Source organism: Bombina bombina, chromosome 4 (assembly GCF_027579735.1).
Source record: "Bombina bombina isolate aBomBom1 chromosome 4, aBomBom1.pri, whole genome shotgun sequence".
Lineage (NCBI taxonomy): Eukaryota > Metazoa > Chordata > Amphibia > Anura > Bombinatoridae > Bombina > Bombina bombina.
Genome location: NC_069502.1, coordinates 15,162,774 through 15,177,907, shown reverse-complemented (window position 1 = coordinate 15,177,907; position 15,134 = coordinate 15,162,774). Strand labels below are relative to the sequence as shown.

The 15,134-nt window shown below is 35.9% G+C and overlaps 1 protein-coding gene across 1 annotated transcript in view; it reads right to left on the bottom strand.

The window, feature by feature from the left end:
• LOC128655841 (zinc finger protein 239-like) overlaps positions 1-6,167 on the bottom strand; it is an 80,093-nt gene extending 73,926 nt beyond the window's left edge. Inside the window, exon 1 of the mRNA XM_053709402.1 lies at positions 6,115-6,167. The gene's annotated coding sequence lies outside the window, so the exon portion shown is untranslated. The remainder of the gene's footprint in view (positions 1-6,114) is intronic.
• Between the last annotated feature and the right edge of the window lie 8,967 nt (positions 6,168-15,134).

Sequence of the window (15,134 nt, the reverse complement as noted above, 5' to 3'; positions counted from 1 at the left end):
TCTGTGTATTATTATTATGACACATTTAGGCAGATGTTATCACCTGTCCTGTGTGTATATCACATTATATATGTCTGTATAAAATTATCATTATACTTATGACTCATTTAGGCAGATGTTATCACCTCTCCTGTGTGTATATCACATTATATATGTCTGTATAAAATTATCATTATACTTATGACTCATTTAGGCAGATGTTATCACCTCTCCTGTGTGTATATCACATTAAATATGTCTGTATAATATTATCATTATACTTATGACACATTTAGTGACGTTATCACCTGCCCTGTGTTTATATCACATTATATATGTCTGTATAATATTATCATTATAATTATGACTCATTTAGGCTGATGTTATCACCTCTCCTGTGTGTATATCACATTATATATGTCTGTATATTATTATCATTATACTTATGACACATTTAGTGACATTATCACCTCTCCTGTGTGTATATCACATTATATATGTCTGTATAATATTATCATTATACTTATGACACATTTAGTGACGTTATCACCTGCCCTGTGTTTATATCACATTATATATGTCTGTATAATATTATCATTATAATTATGACTCATTTAGGCTGATGTTATCACCTCTCCTGTGTGTATATCACATTATATATGTCTGTATATTATTATCATTATATTTATGACACATTTAGTGACATTATCACCTCTCCTGTGTGTATATCACATTATATATGTCTGTATAATATTATCATTATAATTATGACACATTTAGGCTGATGTTATCACCTGTCCTGTGTGTATATCACATTATATATGTCTGTATAATATTATCATTATAATTATGACACATTTAGGCTGATGTTATCACCTCTCCTGTGTGTCTATCATATTATATATGTCTGTATAATATTATCATTATACTTATGACTCATTTAGGCTGATGTTATCACCACTCCTGTGTGTATATCACATTATATATGTCTGTATAATATTATCATTATACTTATGACACATTTAGGCTGATGTTATCACCTATCCTGTGTGTATATCACATTATATATGTCTGTATAATATTATCATTATACTTATGACACATTTAGGCAGATGTTATCACCTCTCCTGTGTATATCACATTATGTATGTCTGTATAATATTATCATTATACTTATGACACATTTAGGCAGATGTTATCACCTCTCATGTGTGTATATCACATTTTATATATATATATATATATATATATATATATATATATATATATATATATATATATATATATATATATATATCTGTGTATTATTATTATGACACATTTAGGCAGATGTTATCACCTGTCCTGTGTGTATATCACATTATATATGTCTGTATAAAATTATCATTATACTTATGACACATTTAGGCAGATGTTATCACCTCTCCTGTGTATATCACATTATGTATGTCTGTATAATATTATCATTATACTTATGACACATTTAGGCAGATGTTATCACCTGTCCTGTGTGTATATCACATTATATATGTCTGTATAAAATTATCATTATACTTATGACTCATTTAGGCTGATGTTATCACCTCTCCTGTGTGTATATCACATTAAATATGTCTGTATAATATTATCATTATACTTATGACACATTTAGTGACGTTATCACCTGCCCTGTGTTTATATCACATTATATATGTCTGTATAATATTATCATTATAATTATGACTCATTTAGGCTGATGTTATCACCTCTCCTGTGTGTATATCACATTATATATGTCTGTATATTATTATCATTATACTTATGACACATTTAGTGACATTATCACCTCTCCTGTGTGTATATCACATTATATATGTCTGTATAATATTATCATTATACTTATGACACATTTAGTGACGTTATCACCTGCCCTGTGTTTATATCACATTATATATGTCTGTATAATATTATCATTATAATTATGACTCATTTAGGCTGATGTTATCACCTCTCCTGTGTGTATATCACATTATATATGTCTGTATATTATTATCATTATACTTATGACACATTTAGTGACATTATCACCTCTCCTGTGTGTATATCACATTATATATGTCTGTATAAAATTATCATTATAATTATGACACATTTAGGCTGATGTTATCACCTGTCCTGTGTGTATATCACATTATATATGTCTGTATAATATTATCATTATACTTATGACACATTTAGTGATGTTATCACCTCTCCTGTGTGTCAATCACATTATATATGTCTGTATAATATTATTATTATACTTATGACACATTTAGTGATGTTATCACCTCTCCTGTGTGTATATCACATTATATATGTCTGTATAATATTATTATTATACTTATGACACATTTAGTGATGTTATCACCTCTCCTGTGTGTATATCACATTATATATGTGTCAGGAACCAAGCCTCCAGATTAAAAAGAAAAAGAAAAGGTCTGGGAGGCATTCTGCTAAGAAGGGCTGTGTGGGGATTTGAACCTGTGTGGTTACTATTCCTGTGTGCTTGCAAGTCGGTTTGCTTGTGTGTTGAGCCACAGCCCGTTCTAGGAATAGCAAGGAACTTAAAAGATCTGATAAATAACTATTTGCCTTACTTGTTATTACACCTGTGCAACACACAGGTGTTCTCAATTCTGGAATTAATCAGAACCAACCCTGTGCAAAACCTCCCTATTTAAGGATGGCTTTTAGTCTGCATTTTTGTCTTCACATTGGATCTGTTTTGTCAAGTCAGAACCTGTTTCCTGTATTTCTTTGGAGAAAGATTTCCTTTGCACCTGTTTACAAGGTATTACCAGGAGAAAGCTTTTACATTTAAACCTGTTACCAATCTTCAAGTTTGTTTCCTGCTTTGTGCATTTCCTGCACTCAGCAATTACAAGGAGAGAGACTTTACCTTTAAACCTGTTACCAGTTTGCAAGTTGTTTCCTGCATTGTGCAATTCCTGCACTCAGCAATTACAAGGAGAGAGACTTTACCTTTAAACCTGTTACCAGTTTGCAAGTTGTTTCCTGCATTGTGCAATTCCTGCACTCAGCAATTACAAGGAGAGAGACTTTACCTTTAAACCTGTTACCAGTTTGCAAGTTGTTTCCTGCCTTGTGCAATTCCTGGACTCAGCAATTACAAGGAGAAAGACTTTACCTTTAAACCTGCTACCTGTTTACAAGTTGTTTTCTGCCTTGTGCAAATCTTACATTTCAGTTACCAAGAGAAAGACTTTCCTTTTTGAATCTGCATCTCTGCTTACTAGTTTTCTTTATTTTCACTCCTGCTGTATGTGGTCTTAACATACCTGAGTAGCATATTTAAATATTCTGCAAGTATTTGCTTAAACAAAGTATTTTGTTGTTTAAATAAATTTGTTTTCATTTTCAATCAGTATGGCTTCTACTAATCTTCCTTTAAAGCAACTGTTCCAGACAATGAGGCTCTCACATGATATCCTGAGACAGAACATGACAATATGTCTGTATAATATTATCATTATAATTATAACACATTTAGGCTGATGTTATCACCTCTCCTGTGTGTATATCACATTATATATGTCTGTATAATATTATCATTATACTTATGACACATTTAGGCAGATGTTATCACCTCTCCTGTGTGTATATCACATTAAATATGTCTGTATAATATTATCATTATACTTATGACTCATTTAGGAAGATGTTATCACCTCTCCTGTGTGTGTATATCACATTAAATATGTCTGTATAATATTATCATTATACTTATGACACATTTAGTGACGTTATCACCTGCCCTGTGTTTATATCACATTATATATGTCTGTATAATATTATCATTATAATTATGACTCATTTAGGCTGATGTTATCACCTCTCCTGTGTGTATATCACATTATATATGTCTGTATATTATTATCATTATACTTATGACACATTTAGTGACGTTATCACCTCTCCTGTGTGTATATCACATTATATATGTGTGTATAATATTATCATTATAATTATGACACATTTAGTGACGTTATCACCTGCCCTGTGTTTATATCACATTATATATGTCTGTATAATATTATCATTATAATTATGACTCATTTAGGCTGATGTTATCACCTCTCCTGTGTGTATATCACATTATATATGTCTGTATATTATTATCATTATACTTATGACACATTTAGTGACGTTATCACCTCTCCTGTGTGTATATCACATTATATATGTCTGTATATTATTATCATTATACTTATGACACATTTAGTGACATTATCACCTCTCCTGTATGTATATCACATTATATATGTCTGTATAATATTATCATTATAATTATGACTCATTTAGGCAGATGTTATCACCTCTCCTGTGTGTATATCACATTATATATGTCTGTATAATATTATCATTATACTTATGACTCATTTAGTGACGTTATCACCTCTCCTGTGTGTATATCACATTATATATGTCTGTATAATATTATCATTATACTTATGACACATTTAGGCAGATGTTATTACCTCTCCTGTGTGTATATCACATTATATATGTCTGTATAATATTATCATTATACTTATGACACATTTAGGCTGATGTTATCACCTCTCATGTGTGTATATCACATTATATATGTCTGTATAAAATTATCATTATACTTATGACTCATTTAGGCAGATGTTATCACCTCTCCTGTGTGTATATCACATTATATATGTCTGTATAATATTATCATTATAATTATAACACATTTAGGCAGATGTTATCACCTCTCCTGTGTGTATATCACATTATATATGTCTGTATAATATTATCATTATACTTAGGACTCATTTAGGCAGATGTTATCACCTCACCTGTGTGTATATCACATTATATATGTCTGTATAATATTATCATTATAATTATGACTCATTTAGGCTGATGTTATCACCTCTCCTGTGTATATCACATTATATATGTCTGTATAATATTAGCATTATACTTATGACACATTTAGGCTGATGTTATCACCACTCCTGTGTGTATATCACATTATATATGTCTGTATAATATTATCATTATACTTATGACTCATTTAGGCTGATGTTATCACCACTCCTGTGTGTATATCACATTATATATGTCTGTATAATATTATCATTATACTTATGACTCATTTAGGCTGATGTTATCACCTCTCCTGTGTGTATATCACATTATATATATATATATATATATATATATATATATATGTATATTATTAATATGACACATTTAGTGACGTTATCACCACTCCTGTGTGTATATCACATTATATATGTCTGTATAATATTATCATTATACTTATGACACATTTTGGCTGATGTTATCACCTCTCCTGTGTGTATATCATATTATATATGTCTGTATAATATTATCATTATACTTATGACACATTTTGGCTGATGTTATCACCTCTCCTGTGTGTATATCACATTATATATGTCTGTATAATATTATCATTATAATTATGACTCATTTAGGCTGATGTTATCACCTCTCCTGTGTGTATATCACATTATATATGTCTGTATAATATTATCATTATAATTATGACACATTTAGGCAGATGTTATCACCTCTCCTGTGTGTATATCACATTATATATGTCTGTATAATATTATCATTATACTTATGGCACATTTAGTGATGTTATCACCTCTCCTGTGTGTATATCACATTATATATGTCTGTATAATATTATCATTATACTTATGACACATTTAGGCTGATGTTATCACCTCTCCTGTGTGTATATCACATTATATATGTCTGTATAATATTATTATTATACTTATGACACATTTAGTGATGTTATCACCTCTCCTGTGTGTATATCACATTATATATGTCTGTATAATATTATCATTATACTTATGACACATTTAGGCAGATGTTATCACCTCTCCTTTGTGAATATCACATTAAATATAAATATATATATATATATATATAGAAGAAGGATGATATTACACCCACTCCTGCTAATGATGATCCTATGTAATTGTTTTGTCACATACAGAGACTCATTGCCATCTCCTCCTGCTGACATAAATTATGTCCCTGGCATGTACATACAACATTAAATAAGGGAACATCATATTATTTCCTTACCCTTAGTGATACATTATCAGTTCTCAGATGCACAGTCAGGAGATAGATGAAAGGGTTCGGTCTGTTAATACAGCAGCCTGGGATTTGTGTATTAAAGTAATGCAAAGCATGCTGGGTTATGTAGTCATTATGAGATTCTTTTTTTTATATTTCCTTCAGCTCTAAACTTTATCTCCCGGCATCCTAGTGTAATTAAGGGCCTACAGTTCCCAGAAACCCAGGCAAGAGAGCATTAGAACTAGTTTCCTGCAGTGTGTTAAAGAAGACTACATTCCCCATCATGCACCACAGCTTCCATCATGCAAAGCTCCTCCTTAGTAAATCAGCTCCATCGTTCCCAGCTAAATGATCACACAACTCTCCTGCAGTTTTGGGAATTGGTTGTTTGGTTAGAGCAGCTGATGTTATAGGAAGATACTAATTAGGGGCATTATCTGTTACTGAAAGCAGAATAAATGTTTTAGTACATATTTTATTTACAGACAGGTAGATTACAAGTTATGGGCGCAACGGGGTGCGAAACAAACGCAACAAAAGTTGCGTTAGTTCACACTCTATTGCGCTGCCATTACAAGTTTTCAAACAGCCGTCTTGTGCGTCCAATATGTTTGCGTTGACTCCATACCACACAAAATCCAAGCGCTGTTTTGACGTGCTCGTGCACGCTTTCCCCATAAACATCAATGGGGAGAGAGTGTTAGAAAAAAAAATAACACCTGCGTTCGCGGTATGAAAAGCTCCGTAATGCAGCCCCATTGATGTCTATGGGGAAAAAAAAGTTACCTTTAAACCTAACACCCCTAATCTGCTGCCCCCGACATCGCCGACACCTACATAATGTTATTAACCAATAATCTGCCACCCCCGACATCGCCGACACCGAAATAAATCTACTAACCCCTAATCTGCCGCTCCCGATATTGCCGCCATTACACTAAAGTTTATAACCCCTAAACCTCTGACCTCCCACATCCCTACCACTAAATAAACCTATTAACCTCTAAACCGCCAGCCCCCCACATTGCAAAACAACCTAAATTAAACTATATTGACTCCTCAACCTAACCCTAAGCCTAACCCTAACACCCCCTAACTTTAACATAATTAAAGTAGAGCTAAATTAAAGTTACAATTATTAACTAAATAATACCTATTTAAAACTAAATACAAACTTACCTGTGAAATAAAACCTAAGCTAGCTACCATATCACTAATATTTATATTCTATTAAGTTTAGGATTTATTTTTATTTCACAGGTAAGTTTGTATTTATTTTAACTAGGTAGACTAGTTACTAAATAGTTATTAACTATTTACTAACTACCTAGTTAAATTAAATACAAATTTACCTGTGAAATAAAACCTAAGCTGCCTTACACTAAAACTTAACATTAAAAAAATAAAAACACTAAAATTACAACAACAAAAAAAATACCATTACAAAAAATAACAAACCAAATTATCCAAAACTATAAAAATTATTCCTATTTTAATACCCTGTTTAAAAAAAAACACCCCAAAATAAAAAACCCTAATCTATAATACACTACCAAGGGCCCTTAAAAGGGCCTTTTGTGGGCCCTTAAAAGGGCCTTTTTGTAGGGCATTGGCCTAAAGAAATCAGCTCTTTTTCAACAAAAGAAGATCAAACAACCCATAACAGTAAGCCCCACCCCCCAAACCCACAAAATAAAAGTAAAGTTAAACCTAATCTGAAAAGGGCATTTGTAAAGGCAAGGTAATGTTTGACAATGGTCCTCATTATATATATTATATGGGAAAACCAATTGTTCCTACAGTAGAGTTGGGGAGCTCAGCAAGCCCCTGTGTAATTGGATTCTTTTTGTTTTGTTTGTAGCGAATTTCTAATGGCCAGCCTTGTAAGGAGAGTCCAAGCGGTTATGCGGCTGTTAGACAAATTCCCATCTCTTATTCTCTAACTTTGCAAGCATAGCAAAGGCTGGTGGGCCGTTTCTACAATAATTTTCTCGCCCTGTATATAGCTGCAGAAATTTTGTAGAGCCCATACAGTAGATAAGAGGGCTTTTTTCGCAATCGCTAAATTTTATTTCTACTTGGGATAGAGTTTTGCTCGCATAAGCAATGATTTTGTTTAAATTATCATGCTTTTGGTACAAAACAGCACTCATGCTTATATCTGGGTAACCTGTCTCTAAGTAGAAAGGTTTACCCCCTTCTGGGTACACTAAGCAAGGTGCTTGAGTGAGTTTTCTCTTCAGCTCTCTGATGGCTGTCTCTTGAGTCTCACTCCAGTGCCATTTCACATCTTTCTTTAGAAGAAGTAGTAGTGGTTTCGCTAATTCTGCATAATTATCAATAAATTTGTGAGAATAATTCGTCATACCCAGGAGTGATCTCAATTCCTTTAAGTTAGTTGGGTTCATCAACACTGGAACAGCCATTAGCTAAAGATATTTGCTCTTCGACTATTTGCTGAAATCCTGGAAAGATTTCAGACTGTCCTATCTCATAGGCTTCTCCAACCCAGAGGTGAGATCCCCTTGATTATAATTTACATTGCCCCCATGACTCTGGGTATTGGGGTAATCTTGCTGTTTGATTGGCTGATCAAACACTAGAGAGGCTTCTTCAATTTTACTGATGCCTTCCTCTGAGCTGAAGGGATAAATAGACTGAATTGTAAATAGTCCCTCTGGCATAGATGCAAAGGATTGTTCTATTAATTGTTCTTCAGTTAAGTATCCTTCAGGTATTAGCCCAATTATATTATTCTGGAATCCAAAAGTGTAATAACTAGTGATGTCGCGAACATAAAAATTTGGGTTCGCAAACGGCGAACGCGATCTTCCGCAAATGTTCGCAACCGGGCGAACCGCCATAGACTTCAATAGGCAGGCGAATTTTAAAACCCACAGGGACTCTTTCTGGCCACAATAGTGATGGAAAAGTTGTTTCAAGGGGACTAACACCTGGACTGTGGCATGCCGGAGGGAGATCCATGGCAAAATTCCCATGGAAAATTACATAGTTGATGCAGAGTCTGGTTTTAATCCATAAAGGGCATAAATCACCTAACATTGCTAAATTGTTTGGAATAATGTGCTTTAAAACATCAGCAATGATGTTGTATCGATTAGGTAGTGTAAGGGTTACGCCCGCTTCACAGTGACAGACGCACACGCGTGCACGGGAGGAGGCGGGCGGGCGCGTACACGGGGAGGGAGCGGGTGGGAACCGCTACAGCTACACTACAGAAAAAAATGTTTTTATAAGTGGGAGAAAGGGGTGCAAAATATGTAATACTTGGAAATCTAAGTGATCTGGGAGTGGGTGGGGGATTGGTCTTGGGGGGGGGAAGCTACACTACAGAAAAATGAAATAAAAAAAAAAAAAACATTTTATTTGCAAACTGGGTACTGGCAGACAGCTGCCAGTACCCAATATGGCCCCCAATAAGGCAGAGGGGGAGGGTTAGGAAGCTGTTTTGGGGGGGATCAGGGAGGTTGGGGGCTAAGGGGGGGATCCTACACAACAGCATATGTAAATATGCTAATATATATATATATATATAAATAAAAAAAAGATAGCTTTTATTTTAGTACTGGCAGACTTTCTGCCAGTACTTAAGATGGCGGGGACAATTGTGGTGTGGGGGAGGGAAGAGAGCTCTTTGGGAGGGATCAGGGGGTCTGATGTGTCAGGTGGGAAGCTGATCTCTACACTAAAGCTAAAATTAACCCTGCAAGCTCCCTACAAGCTCCCTAATTAACCCCTTCACTGCTGGGCATAATTCATGTGTTGTGCGCAGTTGCATTTAGTGGCCTTCTAACTACCAAAAAGCAACGCCAAAGCCGTATATGTCTGCTATTTCTGAACAAAGGGGATCCCAGAGAAGCATTTACAACCATTTGTGCCATAATTGCACAAGCTGTTTGTAAATAATTTCAGTGAGAAACCTAAAGTTTGTGAAAAGTTGACTATTTTTTTTAATTTGATCGCATTTGGTGGTGAAATTGTGGCATGAAATATACCAAAATGGGCCTAGATCAATACTTGGGGTTGTCTACTACACTACACTAAAGCTAAAATTAACCCTACAAGCTCCCTAATTAACCCCTGCACTGCTGAGCATAATACACGTGTGGTGCGCAGCGGCATTTAGCGGCCTTCTAATTACCAAAAAGCAATGCCAAAGCCATATATGTCTGCTATTTCTGAAAAAAGGGGATCCCAGAGAAGCATTTACAACCATTTGTGCCATAATTGCACAAAATGTTTGTAAATGATTTCAGTGAGAAACCTAAAATTTGGAAAAATGTAACGTTTTTTTTTATTTGATCGCATTTGGCGGTGAAATGGTGGCATGAAATTTACCAAGATGGGCCTATATCAATACTTTGGGTTGTCTACTACACTACCCTAAAGCTAAAATTACCCCAAAAAGCTCCCTACATGCTCCCTAATTAACCCCTTCACTGCTGGACATAATACAAGTGTGGTGCGCAGTGGCATTTAGCGGCCTTCTAATTATCAAAAAAGCAACGTCAAAGCCATATATGTCTGCTATTTCTGAACAAAGGGGATCCCAGAGAAAAATGTACAACCATTTATGCCATAATTGCACAAGCTATTTGTAAATAATTTCAGTGAGAAACCTAAAGTTTTTTTAAAAATTTGTGAAAAAAGTGAACAATTTTTTTTATTTGATCGTATTTGGTGGTGAAATGGTGGCATGAAATATACCAAAATGGGCCTAGACCAATACTTTGGGATGTCTTCTAAAAAAATATATATACATGTCAATGGCTATTCAGGGATTCCTGACAGATATCAGTGTTCCAATGTAACTAGCGCTAATTTTGAAAAAAAAATTGTTTGGAAATAGCAAAGTGCTAATTGTATTTATGGCCCTATAACTTGCAAAAAAAGCAAAGAACATGTAAACATTGGGTAATTCTAAACTCAGGACAAAATTTAGAAACTATTTAGCATGGGTGTTTTTTGGTGGTTGTAGATGAGTAACAGATTTTGGGGGTCAAAGTTAGAAAAAGTGTGTTTTTTTCCATTTTTCCTCAATATTTTATAATTTTTTTTATAGTAAATTATAGGATATGATGAAAATAATGGTATCTTTAGAAAGTCCATTTAATGGCGAGAAAAACGGTATATAATATGTATGGGTACAGTAAACGAGTAAGAGGAAAATTACAGCTAAACACAAACACAGCAGAAATGTAAAAATAGCCCTGGTCCCAAACGGACAGAAAATGGAAAAGTGCTGTGGTCATTAAGGGGTTAATGTACACTACTGTTACACCATATATGAGTTGCACTGGTGTGACACTGGAGGAAACTGTTATTATTTCACAGTCAAAAAAGTGTTGTTTTTTTTAAATGTACACTACTGTTACACCAGATATGAGTGGTGGCACTGGGCAAGTGGGCACAGTATACGCTGTGAGCCTGACACACACGCTGGCAGGCAGGCAACTGCAATTAGATTACACAGAAAAAAAAAGCAGACTGATGTTCTAGCCCTAGTGATGTTGCGAATAGTTCGCCGGCGAATAGTTCCCGGCGAACATAGCTTGTTCGCGTTCGCCGTGGCGGGCGAACATATGCAATGTTCGATCCTCCCCTATTCCTCATCATTGAGTAAACTTTGACCCTGTATCTCACAGCCTGCAGACACATTTCAGCCAATCAGCAGCAGACACTCCCTCCCAGACCCTCCCAGCTCCTGGACAGCAGCCATTTTAAATTCATTCTGATCCTGCATTCTTAATGAGAGGAGGGATAGTGTAACTGCTGCTGATTTTATAGGGAAATTCATAGCTAGGCTAGTGTATTAATTAGTGTCCACTACAGTCCTGAAGGACTCATCTGATCTCTGCTGTAAGGACAGCACCCCAAAAATCCCTTTTTAGGGCTAGAACATCTTTTTTTTTTGCCTGTGTAATTTTGCCTGTGAAACATCAGTCTGCTAGTGTAATCTAATTGCAGTTGCCTGCCTGCAGTGCCACCACTCATATCTGTTGTAACAGTAGTGTAAATTTTGTAAAAAAAAAAAACTTTTTTGACTGTGAAACAGTCTGCTAGTGTAACTTTTTTTTTTTTTAATTTCTTTATTTCAAAAATCACATGCAAACATATTTATGCATAAACAAAAACAATATTACTCATATGGCAGATCTAAATTATATCTTACCATAGCTTTACAGACAAATGTCTATAACATTTGCTATATAACAGCGGTGACAATCTCTTACTGTCGCTCTTATCTTAACAGGCATAACAGCTGAAGAACAAAATAAATGTATAATTTCGTACCTGTATACAACGAGATTCTATGCATAGGACTACTTATGAGTTAGTCTACTAAACATATCCTTGAGGAGCATTGTCTTGAACCTATCTAGTCATTCAGAAATCTTAAGCACTCAGACTGTAGCAGAAACAACATCACAAAAAAAACCATAAGAGGAAAAAAATGAAATAAAAAAAAGAAAAAAAAAAAAGCCCAGAGAAGAGGCACTGCCTATTATTGTGAATGATATTTTTACAAACTCAGCTTATTAGATATCAGTGAATATACTACCGTTAATACCTATTAAATCAGGGCTATAGACCCAGAACCGGCTGTATTTCTGGTGTTCTTATCACCCCCTTACATCCTATAAGTTGACTTAAGTAGGAATCATGCCAAGAGGACTGTGCCCCACTCACTTCACACCAACCAACAGGGAGGGAAGGAGGGATAAACCGACCCAGGAGATAGCAAGCAGCTAGAAAGGTGGGGGAGGGAGGAGGGAGAAGGGAGGGGGGAGAGAAAAAAAAGGAGAGGGGGGAGGGGAAATTCCTACTCAGAATTAAACCAGTTCAATGAAAGCACCCCTTGTTCCAGTTGCTCTTGGACCCAACAGGAATTTTTAAAGGGGAGAGAAAGATGTTTTTAATATTGAGTTCCTACCCACCAATATAAGCAAGTTTATGAATCTTATATTTGTCATTGTCACGGAATATTCATATAAAAAGAGGACCTGTAGGGGGGGCGGAGTGTGCAGCCATCGGTGATGGCCGCACTTCACTAGAGCTCCAGCATCGGCAGTGACGGAGCCTACCTTTTGGCTATCCTCATGCATCTCTAGAGCCTTAAAAATAGCTCCTGGCAGCATGTGAACAGTTGGGGAGCTGATTGCAGGTGTTTGGCTGCTCAGTAGAGCTTACAAGTTTGCGGCACCGATTTGCGGCCTAGGCCGCACATGAGACCTGCCTAGAGTGACCGGGCACCGGAACAGAGGAGCGGAGCAATCCCCATAAGTGGAGACAACGTCCATAGATTAACAGGGCGTGCAGCAGCAACCTTAACTTTGGTGCTTGACCTGACGTTAACGGTCCCCAGATTCTAGTGACCTGAGTGAGAGGCATCCTCCTGACATTTTGGGGGTAAGAGATCCTGCAAGCGCAGGAAAGCACAACATGGGCATAGAGAAGAAAGCACAATAACATCTTTAATACAGCAACGCAGAATTTTAGGACAAATGTAGCGATTTTTAAGCTATAAACCTGAACGTTACATAACCGGCAGAACATGTAAACGCTATACTAGCCTCAGAAAGCAGGCCCCTGCGCCTAATAAATAAATGACATACTGAATAACATGGACAACTTGCCATAATATTTTCCTGTCTCTATCCCCCTACTGGGCTAGCTTATCAAGCACAAGACATACTCTTTAACTTAATACAGCTAGCTGAATCAAGAAGAGGTGCACATCCTGTTTGAACCAACTTGGTCTTGCTCTAAGATATCAGATATCGGATACCAGACATTGTAATTGCAGTATAGGCCCACTCTATTGTATTAAATAATTTGCTCCCCTGATCCTAACATGGCGCAGAAAAGGAATACAAAAGCGGACAAAAATATAAAATCCATTAATGCAGCTGCCACTGTGAGTACCTTTTTCAAGAACACAGACAAAAAGAAAAAAGCAGATGCACTTCAGATGGGAAGGGAAGATGAATCATTATCAGACTACCCGGATACCCCTCTAGACCACACTTTATCCCCAGATCCTGCACAACAGACCCCAGATGGTCCAGTGACACTCAAGGCAATGGAAGCCCTAATAAATCAGGTTAAATCTTGCATCAAGTCTGAATGTGCTGAGCTTAAAAGAGATTTAAATGAACTTGGCTTTCGTGTAGAGACCTTAGAGAACGATAGAGAAGAGCTGGTTAAGGAAATGTCCTCTATGTCTGACTCAATTGAATCGCAACAAACGCAAATGACTGATTTAGAAAATAAAATTGACGACATTGAAAACCGGGCACGCCGGAATAACCTCAGGATTAGAGGGGTCCCAGAAACAATAAAAGGTGAAGAACCAGCTGCAGAACCTGTTTCAATCCCTGGCGATTGCATGTCAGAGAATAATAGAAAATATCCTCCTGGAAAGGGCTCATCCTGCTTTACGCCCCAAACCCTCTGATAACCAACCTCCCAGGGATATCATTGTCTGCTTTCAAACCTACAGAGATCGGGAGAAGATATTCCAGTTAGCAAGAGAACACCCTGCATTCACTTTTCTGGAATCTAAAATCCAGATATACCAGAAGAGAATATGCCTTTTTTACCGCCTATGGCAAAACTCGCCACTTATGAACTATGCAGGAATTGTTATTTAGGCTAATGGTTAAAATGTATGCTAAACTGTATGTTACTGTTTAAACTCCCTGCTGTTTCAGTTTGGAAACCCCTTGTAGGGGAGACTGTTTTTTAAAAAGTGTTTGTTATTTTTGTTCTGTTGAAGAAATAGTTGTTGTTGACTCCCAAGCTATGTGTCGTCTAGTTCTTGGTGGAAAGGGGTTATTATTACAATTACCAAGAGTAGTTACTTGCTTGTCTCTGCTTACCCAAAAGATATTACATATCCTACTACCTCTCTGCTACAATTACCAAGAGTAGTTATTTGCTTGTCTCTGCTTACCAAGAAGATATTACAGATCCTACTGCCTCTCTGCTACAATTACCAA